The following is an 8955-nucleotide window of genomic DNA, read 5'->3' as shown; positions in this document are numbered from 1 at the left end:
TATTGATCTGGGTGAGTTTAATGTGAACTGGAGGGAGGTGTACTTTGTTTGGATAAAGGCCTGGTAAAGCATCTTACCATCCAGCGACTAAGCTAATGAAATGTTACATGATATTCCAGGGACCTGGGGTTATTTCTTGCACTGTTTTCACATCTTCCTCCCTCAGTTTTAAGCTATTTTAGTTCACGTACACATGTTCTATGCAATTTATGAATCACACAATTCATGAGTTTCCTATTCTTTTTACTTCCATGGTTGAGAATGGGCTGTTGGCATGGTAACCACCTAGTCTTCCTCTTCCTTTTGCATTTTATCGCTCTGCTCTCGTCAGACCAATAGCAGCTTCTGGGCAGCAGAGTCCTAATGGCTCTTTGGTTCCTGATTTACCAGCCAGCCAGCAAAAGTGGGGATATGGTTCTTTTTGGAATTGCACGCTGGTTCATTCCTGAAAAGGAGAGACAGTCTCTTCTATCCCATTTTGACAGTTTTAACCATCACAAACAGTTCTCTGCCCTCATCCTTTTTTTTTTTTTTTTTTAAGATCATCTGACACTATGCCTGTATTATTAGTAATGAACCATCTTAGCACATTGCTTTCTGTTTCTCTTTTTTTTGGTAATGGCTTTATTAAGATGTAATTCATATGCCATACAATATGACCCATTTAAAGTGTCAATTTAATGGCTTTTAGTATATTCAGAGTTGTGCAACTCACAGTTGATTTTAGAACATTTTCATCATCCCCTCCAAAAAAAATCCTGTGTATTTTAGCAGTAATTGCACTATTCCCCCATCCCCCCACCATTAATCTATTTTCTGTCTCTATGGATTTGCTTATTTTGGAATTATGTAATACATGTCTTGTGTGACTTCTTTCTTCTTTTTTTCTCATTCAACTTTTGTTTTGATGGTTCTCAAAATTCTGTGACAGATTCTTGGTCAGGTTATTTCCATTAAAAAGTACTGATTTTAAAAACTAATAACTAATTTTTTTATTATGTTCAGTTAGCCAGCATATAGTACATCATAAGTTTTTTGTTGTAGTGTTCAACGATTCATTAGTTGTGTATAAAACTGCCACACACACACACACACACACACACAATAGATGGTCCACAAAATGTTCTCCTTTCCTTCTGCAGGTTTTACGATGCACTGTTATCATTAACCAGTCTTTTACTATTAAACTTAAAAGGCCAACTGACACAAACAGTTCTGAGACCGTTCTTCCACCACTGATTAAGACTGACCTGGCAGGGATTGGGGATAATATTCATTTAGCCTTCTGAGCTTTCTGGGCAGATGTGGTGACCTTGCCAGCTCCAGCTGCTTTGATGACACCCATAGCAACTGTTTGTCTCATGTCACGAACAGTAGGATGGTCCAGAGTAGGGCAGTCAGAGAAGCTCTCAACACACAGGCTTGCCAGGAACCATATCAATGATGGCAGCATCACCAGATTTCAAGTACTTGGGACCATCTTCCAGCTTTTTTCCAGAATGACCATCTATTCCTTCAGCTCAGCAAACTTGGAGGCAGCGTGAGCTTTGTGACAGTCCTGCACAGATACATATCCAGCACTGATTTGGCCTGGATGGTTCAGGATAATCCCCTGAGCTGTGAAACCAGCTGCTTCCATGGGTGGGTCATTTTTGCTGTCACCAGCCACATCGCCATGACGAACATCTTTGACAGATATGTTCTTGACGTTGAAGCCCACATTGTCCCCAGGAAGAGCCTCACTCAAAGCTTCATGGTGCTTTTCAACAGACTTTCCTTCATTTGTAACATTGATTGGAGCAAAGATACCACCATGCCAGGTTTAAGAGCACCAGTCTCCACTCAGCCCACAGGGACAGTACCAATACCACCAATTTTATAGATGTCCGGGAGGGGCAAACACAAGGGCTTGTCAGTTGGAAGAGTTGGTGGCAGAATGCAATCCAGAGCTTCAAGCAGTGTGGTTCCACTGGCATTCCCAACTTTACTGGTGACTTTCCATCCCTTGAACCAAGGCATGTTAGCACTTGGCCCCAGCATGTTGTCACCGTTCCAACCAGAAATTGGCACAAATGCTCCTACTGTGTCGGGGTTGTAGCCAATTTTCTTAATGTAGGTGCTGGCTTCATTAACAGTTTCCTTGTATCTCTTCTGACTGTAAGGTGGCTCAATGGAATCCATTTTGTTAACACCAACAATTAGTTCTACACCTAGTGTGTAAGCCAGAAGAAGGGCATGCTCATGGGTCTGCCCATTCTTGGAGAAACCTGCTTCAAATTCACCACCAGCAGCAGCAACGATCAGGATGGCAGTCAGCCTGAAATATACCTCTAAGCATGTTTTTCATAAAGTCTCTGTGGCCTGGGGCATCAGTGATGGTCACATAATACTGGCTGGTCCTGTATTTCCACAGGGAGATACCCGTGGTGGTACCACATTCATGTTCAGCTTTCAGTTTTTCCAAGGCCCAGGCATACTTGAAGGAGCCCTTTCCTATCTCAGCAGCTTCCACAAATTTTTTGATAGTTGTTCGTCAATCCCACCACATTTGTACGTCCGATGACCAGTAGTGGTAGGTTTGCCTGACCGCATGTCCAGTGACGATGATGTTGATAGGAGTCTTTTCCTTTCCCATTTTGATTTAGGTTTAATGGTGGTTTTTCATGACACCTGAGTTCTGGCGGCAAACCCATTGTGAAAAAGCTTTGTGACTTCTTTCTCAGGGTAATGTTTTCAAGGGTCATTCATGTTGTAGCATGTCTCAGTATTTCATTTCTTTTTATTGCTGTATAATAATGCATTGCATGGGTATACCACATTTGAGGCCAGCCATCTTGTTATGAATAATGCTGCTAGGAACATTCACATACACATTTTTGTGTGGATGCATGTTTTTTTTTTTTTTCTTTTAAAGATTTTATTTATTTGAGAGAGAGAGAGCACATGAGAGGGGGGAGGGTCAGAGGGAGAAGCAGACTCCCTGCCGAGCAGGGAGCCCGATGCGGGACTCGATCCCCGGACTCCAGGATCATGACCCGAGCCGAAGGCAGTCGCTTAACCAACTGAGCCACCCAGGCGCCTGAATGCATGTTTTCATTTCTTTTGGTTGTATACCTTTTGGTGGCTGGGTCATACGATAACTACGTTTAACTTTTGGAGGAACTGCCAGACTGTTTTCCAAAGCACTGCACCACTTTACGTTTCTACCAGCAGTGTATAAAGGCTTCAACTTCTTCATATCCTTGCCAACACTTGTCATTTTTTGTGTTTTTGATTATAGCCATCCTAGTGTCTGAGGTAGTATCTCATTGCGGTTTTGATTTGTATTTTTCTCTTATCATTAATGATGTTGAGCATCTTTTTATATGCTCATTGACCATTTCTATATCTTATTTGGAGAAATGCCTACTTAGATCCTTTGCCTATTTTTAAGTTGGGTTATATGTCCATTTTTGAGTTAAGAGGGTTCAAGGTCTTTAGACATTCCAGATACAAGCCTCTTTTCAGATATATGATATGCAAAGTTTTTCTTTCGTTGTTTGGGTTGTCTTTTCACTTTTTTGATATCCTCATGGTGTGTTTGGAAGCACAAAAGTTGTAAATTTTGATGTCTAATTTATCTGTTTTTTTCTTTTGTTGTTTATGGTTTTGGTGTCCTGTGTAGCGAACCATTGCCTAATCAGAAGTCATGAAACTCTACCCCTATGTTTTCTTCTAAGAGTTTTATAGTTTTAGCTCTTATATTTAGGTCTTTGATCTATTCTGAGTTAATATTTGTATATCATGTGAAGTAGGGGTCCCTTATTTTTTGTATATGATACCCAGTTGTCCTAGCACCATTTGTTGAAAAGACTTTTTTCCCCTGAATTGAATAGTCTTGGCACCCTTGTCAAAAAGCCATTGACTGGGGGTGCCTGGGTGGCTCAGTTGGTTAAGTGTATGCCTTTGGCTCAGGTCCTGATCTAAGGGTCGTGGGATCCAGTCCCGCATTGGGCTCCCTCTCAGTGGGGAGTCTGCTTCTCCCTCTCCCTCTGCCCTCCCCCCTGCTCATGCTCTCTCTCTCTCTCAAAAATAAAAAAAAATCCATTGACTGTTTTGTGCAGCAAAGGAAATCATCAACAAAATGAAAAGCCACCCTAATGAGTGGGAGAAGATACTTTCAAATGATATATCTGATAAGAGGTTTATATCCAGAAGATATAAAGAACTTCTACAGCTCAACACCAGAAGAACTGGATGCCTGGGTGGCTCAGTCGGTTAAGTGTCTGCCTTCAGCTCAGGTCATGATCCCATGGTCCTGGGATCAAGTCCTGCACTGGGCTCCTTGCTCAGCGGGGAGCCTGCTTCTCCCTCTACCTGTTCTGCCTGCCACTCCCCCTGCCTGTGCTGTCTCTCTCTCTCTGACAAATAAATAAATAAAATCTTAAAATAAAAAAAAAAAACAACACCAGAAGAACAAATGATCTGATTAAAAATGGGCAGATGATCTGAATATATATTTTTCTTTTTTTTTTTAAAGATTTTATTTATTTATTTTGAGAGAGAGAATGAGAGAGAGAGAGCACATGAGAGGGGGGAGGGTCAGAGGGAGAAGCAGACTCCCTGCTGAGCAGGGAGCCCGATGCGGGACTCGATCCTGGGACTCCAGGATCATGACCTGAGCCGAAGGCAGTTGCTTAACCAACTGAGCCACCCAGGTGCCCTGAATATATATTTTTCTAAGGAAGATATACACATGGCCGACAGACACATGAAAAGATGCTCAACGTCATTAATCTTCAGAAAGTACAAATCAAAACCACAATGAGATATCACCTTATACCAGTCAGAATGGCTAGTACCAAAAAGACAAAAATGTTGGTGAGGATGTGGAGAAAAGGAACCCTCGTGCACTGATGGTGGAAATAGAAATTGTTACAGCCACTGTGGAAAGCAGTGTGGAGGTTCCTCAAACATTAAAAATAGAAATACCATATAATCCACTAATTCCACTACTGGGTATTTACCTATAGAAAATGAATACACTAATTTGAAAAGATATGTGCACCCCTGTATTTATTCCAACATTATTTATAATAGCCAAGATATGGAGACAGAGACAACCTAAGTGTCCGTTGATAGATGAATGGATGAAGAAGTGTGTGTGTGTGCGTTCCATTATGCATATGTATATAGACTGGAATATTACTCAGCCATAAAAGGGGTTGTGACAACATGGATAAAACTAGAAGGTATTATGCTGAGTGAAATAAGTCAGACAGAGAAAGCCAAATACCATATAATTTCACTTATATGTGGAATCTAAAAAAAAACATGAATTGAAAAACCCCTCAAAACAGACACAGGCTTGTAAATACAGGGAAAAAATTGGTGGTTGCCAGAGAAGGGAGTGGGGGAATGGACAAAATAGGTAAAGGGAATTAAGAGGTACAGACTTCCATTCCTAAAGTAAATTAGTCATTGAGATGGAAGGTACAGCATAGGGAATAAAGTCAGTAATATTATAATAATGTGGTATGGTGATAGATGGTAGCTACAGTTATTATGGCGAGCATTGTGTAATGTGTAGAATTGTTGAATCACTATGTTGTATTCCTGAGGCTAATACAACATTGTATGTCAATTATACGTCAATAATAAGCATTTAAAAAATAAATGATAAAATTTTTAAAAAATGAATTGACTGTAAATATGAGGGTTTATTTCTGGATTCTCTATTCTATTGATCTATATATCTGTCCTTATATTATTACTACGCTGTCTTTAGCTTTGTGGTTAGTTTTGAAATTGGGAAGCGTGAGTCCTTCACCTCTGTTCTTTTTCAAGATTGTTTTGGCCAATCCAGGTCCCTTGCATTTCCACATAAATTTTAGGTTCAGCTTGTCAGTTTCTGGAAAGAAGCCAGCTGGGAGTTTGATAGAAATTGTGTTGAATCTGTAGAACAATTTGGGGGAGTATTGCCATTTAACAATATTAAGTCTTTCAATCCATGAACACTGGAGGTCTAGGTCTTCTTTAATATCTTTTTTTTTTTTGGTGGGCAGCAAAGGAAAGTTTATTGAACGTTAGTACAAAGCTCCCAAAGAGGGAGGGGACCTGAGAGGGTTGCCCTCTTTAATTTCTTTCAGCTGTGTTTAATAATTTTAGAGAATAGGTTTTGTACTTCTTTTGTTAAGTTTATTCTTAAGTATTTATTCTTTTTGATGCTATTATAAATGGCATTTTTCTTTTTTTTTTTTTTTAAAGATTTTATTTATTTGTGAGAGAGACAATGAGAGACAGAGAGCATGAGAGGGAGGAGGGTCAGAGGGAGAAGCAGACTCCCTGCTGAGCAGGGAGCCTGATGTGGGACTCGATCCCGGGACTCTAGGATCATGACCTGAGCCGAAGGCAGTCGCTTAACCAACTGAGCCACCCAGGCGCCCATAAATGGAATTTTTCTTAATATCATTTTTTGTTCATTGCATGTGTATAGAAATACAGTTGATTTTGTTTATTGATATTATATTCTGCAACCTTAAACTCATTTGTTTTAATTTTTTTTGGTGTATTTCTTATAGGATTTTCTATATATGAGATCATGTCATGTATGAATAGAGATAGTTTTATTTCTTCCTTTTCAATTTGCATGTTTTTCATTTTCATGTTCTATTTCATTTTCTTGCTTAATTGCCCTGGCTAGCAATCCTAATCTTCTCTTACTTATCAGTAGTATTTGGTATAGTTGGTTATTCCTTGCTTTTTTGTAGCCCTCTCTTCACTTGACCTCATGGACACCATGCTTTTTTTGGTTTTCCTCCTGTCTCACTGTTACTTTCTCATTTCTTTAGCTGGTTCTTTCTCTTCCCTCTGACCTCTTAACCATCTCCCACCTTTGAAATTAAGACTCATGTATCAATTTCCCTACTTGATAAACCCTACTTAGATGTCTAATATGCAGCTCAAATTTAACCTTAACAGTTTTAACTTAACTGCTAATCTTAAATGAAGTGTTTTGTGGAAAAAAAGAAATGTTAACATTTACTGAAAGCTTACTATTAGCACTATTCATTATCTTGTTTATAACACATCTGAATTCTGATATCCAGGGAACATGCACCCTGGTCACTTTGATTCCAGGGCCTGAGCTCCTTCCTAACAGCTATCACAAAGTATATAGCCCTACTTTTTTCTTCTTGAGATTGTTCTGTGGAGTAGTGTGACACACACTACTCCAAAGAACAATCTCAAGGTACAGTAGTCTGTACCTCTTAATTCCCTTTACCTATTTTGTCCATTCCCCCACTCCCCTCTCCTCTGGCAACCACCAATTTTTCCCTGTATTTACAAGCCTGTGTCTGTTTTGAGGGGTTTTTCAATTCATGTTTTTTTTAGATTCCACATATAAGTGAAATTATATGGTATTTGGCTTTCTCTGTCTGACTTATTTCACTCAGCATAATACCTTCTAGTTTTATCCATGTTGTCACAAATGACATCTCCCTTTTATGACTGAGTAATATTCCAGAAAAAAAGAATCCTATAAGATTTCTTTTTTTTTTTTTTTAAAGATTTTATTTATTTATTTGACAGAGAGAGACACAGCGAGAGAGGGAACACAAGCAGGGGGAGTGGGAGAGGGAGAAGCAGGCTCCCCGCAGAGCAGGGAGCCCGATGTGGGACTCGATCCCAGGATCCTGGGATCATGACCTGAGCTGAAGGCAGTCGCTCAACCGACTGAGCCACCCAGGCGCCCTCCTATAAGATTTCTAATAAATGGAATTAGAAATGCTTCTGAGCCATGCAGTGCTTTAGAGCTTCTTCTCTTTTTCATACAGAGTGGATACACTCCAGTGTTCAGACAGGCTTTACTATTCCCAGGGAAAGCCGACATTGAGTTTCTGGCGAGTTTGTCTTGGTCACTTTCCTAGGCTGCAGTTTTTCTAGCCTTGAGATACACTTCCAGTCCATCAGAACCATTCTCATTCATTTGCTTAACTGGATTCTCCATCTTTATTCCTCATTCCTTCTTGTCTCTTTCCCATTTGTTCATGAACAATCAGCTCCTCTGGGTTTGTGCAAGACATCCCACTCTGACATTTCCCTTTTCAGCATCTGGCTCAGCTTTTGCTCACCATTTCTGACTCATCTGTTTTACTTTTCCTTATTAAAATACTGATTATGAGAACAACAACAACAACAGTTGTACTTTTTGGTCAGTTGTTCTTTTTTTTAAATTGAAGTATAGTTGACAAGTTACTTGTACTTTTAAATAGTAGTGATAAGAGAACTCCATTGTCTCCCTAAAATTTTTAATGAAAGTGAAGTGAAAATGTTGGGAATACATTTTTACAATAAATTTTGGCCAGATCTATAAAGAACTTATCAAACTCAACACCCAAAGAACAAATAATCCAATGAAGAAATGGGCAGAAGACATGAACAGACATTTCTGCAAAGAAGACATCCTAATGGCCAACAGACACATGAAGAAGTGTTCAACATCACTCGGCATCAGGGAAATCCAAATCAAAACCTCAATGAGATACCACCTCACACCAGTCAGAATGGCTGAAATTAATAAGTCAGGAAACAACAGATGTTGGCGAGGATGCGGAGAAAGGGGAACCCTCCTACACTGTTGGTGGGAATGCAAGCTGGTCCAGCCACTCTGGATAACAGTATAGAGGTTCCTCAAAAAGTTGAAAATAGAGCTACCCTATGACCCAGCAACTGCAACACTGGGTATTTAGCCCAAAGATACAAATTTAGTGATCTGAAGGGGTACGTGCACCCCGATGTTTATAGCAGCAATGTCCACAATAGCCAAACTATGGAAAGAGCCAAGATGTCCATCAACAGATGAATGGATAAAGAAGATGTGTGTGTACACACACACACACACACACACACACACACACACACACACAGGAATATTATGCAGCCATCAAAAAGGAATGAAGTCTTGCCATTTGC

At 39.9% G+C, this 8955-nt stretch overlaps 1 pseudogene; it reads right to left on the bottom strand.

The window, feature by feature from the left end:
- Nucleotides 1–1268: 1268 nt before the first annotated feature.
- LOC145719775 (elongation factor 1-alpha 1 pseudogene) lies at nucleotides 1269–2635 on the bottom strand (annotated as a pseudogene).
- Between the last annotated feature and the right edge of the window lie 6320 nt (nucleotides 2636–8955).

Source organism: Leptonychotes weddellii, unplaced genomic scaffold (assembly GCF_054177405.1).
Source record: "Leptonychotes weddellii isolate Sample4059 unplaced genomic scaffold, ASM5417740v2 HiC_scaffold_7071, whole genome shotgun sequence".
Lineage (NCBI taxonomy): Eukaryota > Metazoa > Chordata > Mammalia > Carnivora > Phocidae > Leptonychotes > Leptonychotes weddellii.
This window is presented reverse-complemented; position numbering and strand designations above follow the sequence as displayed.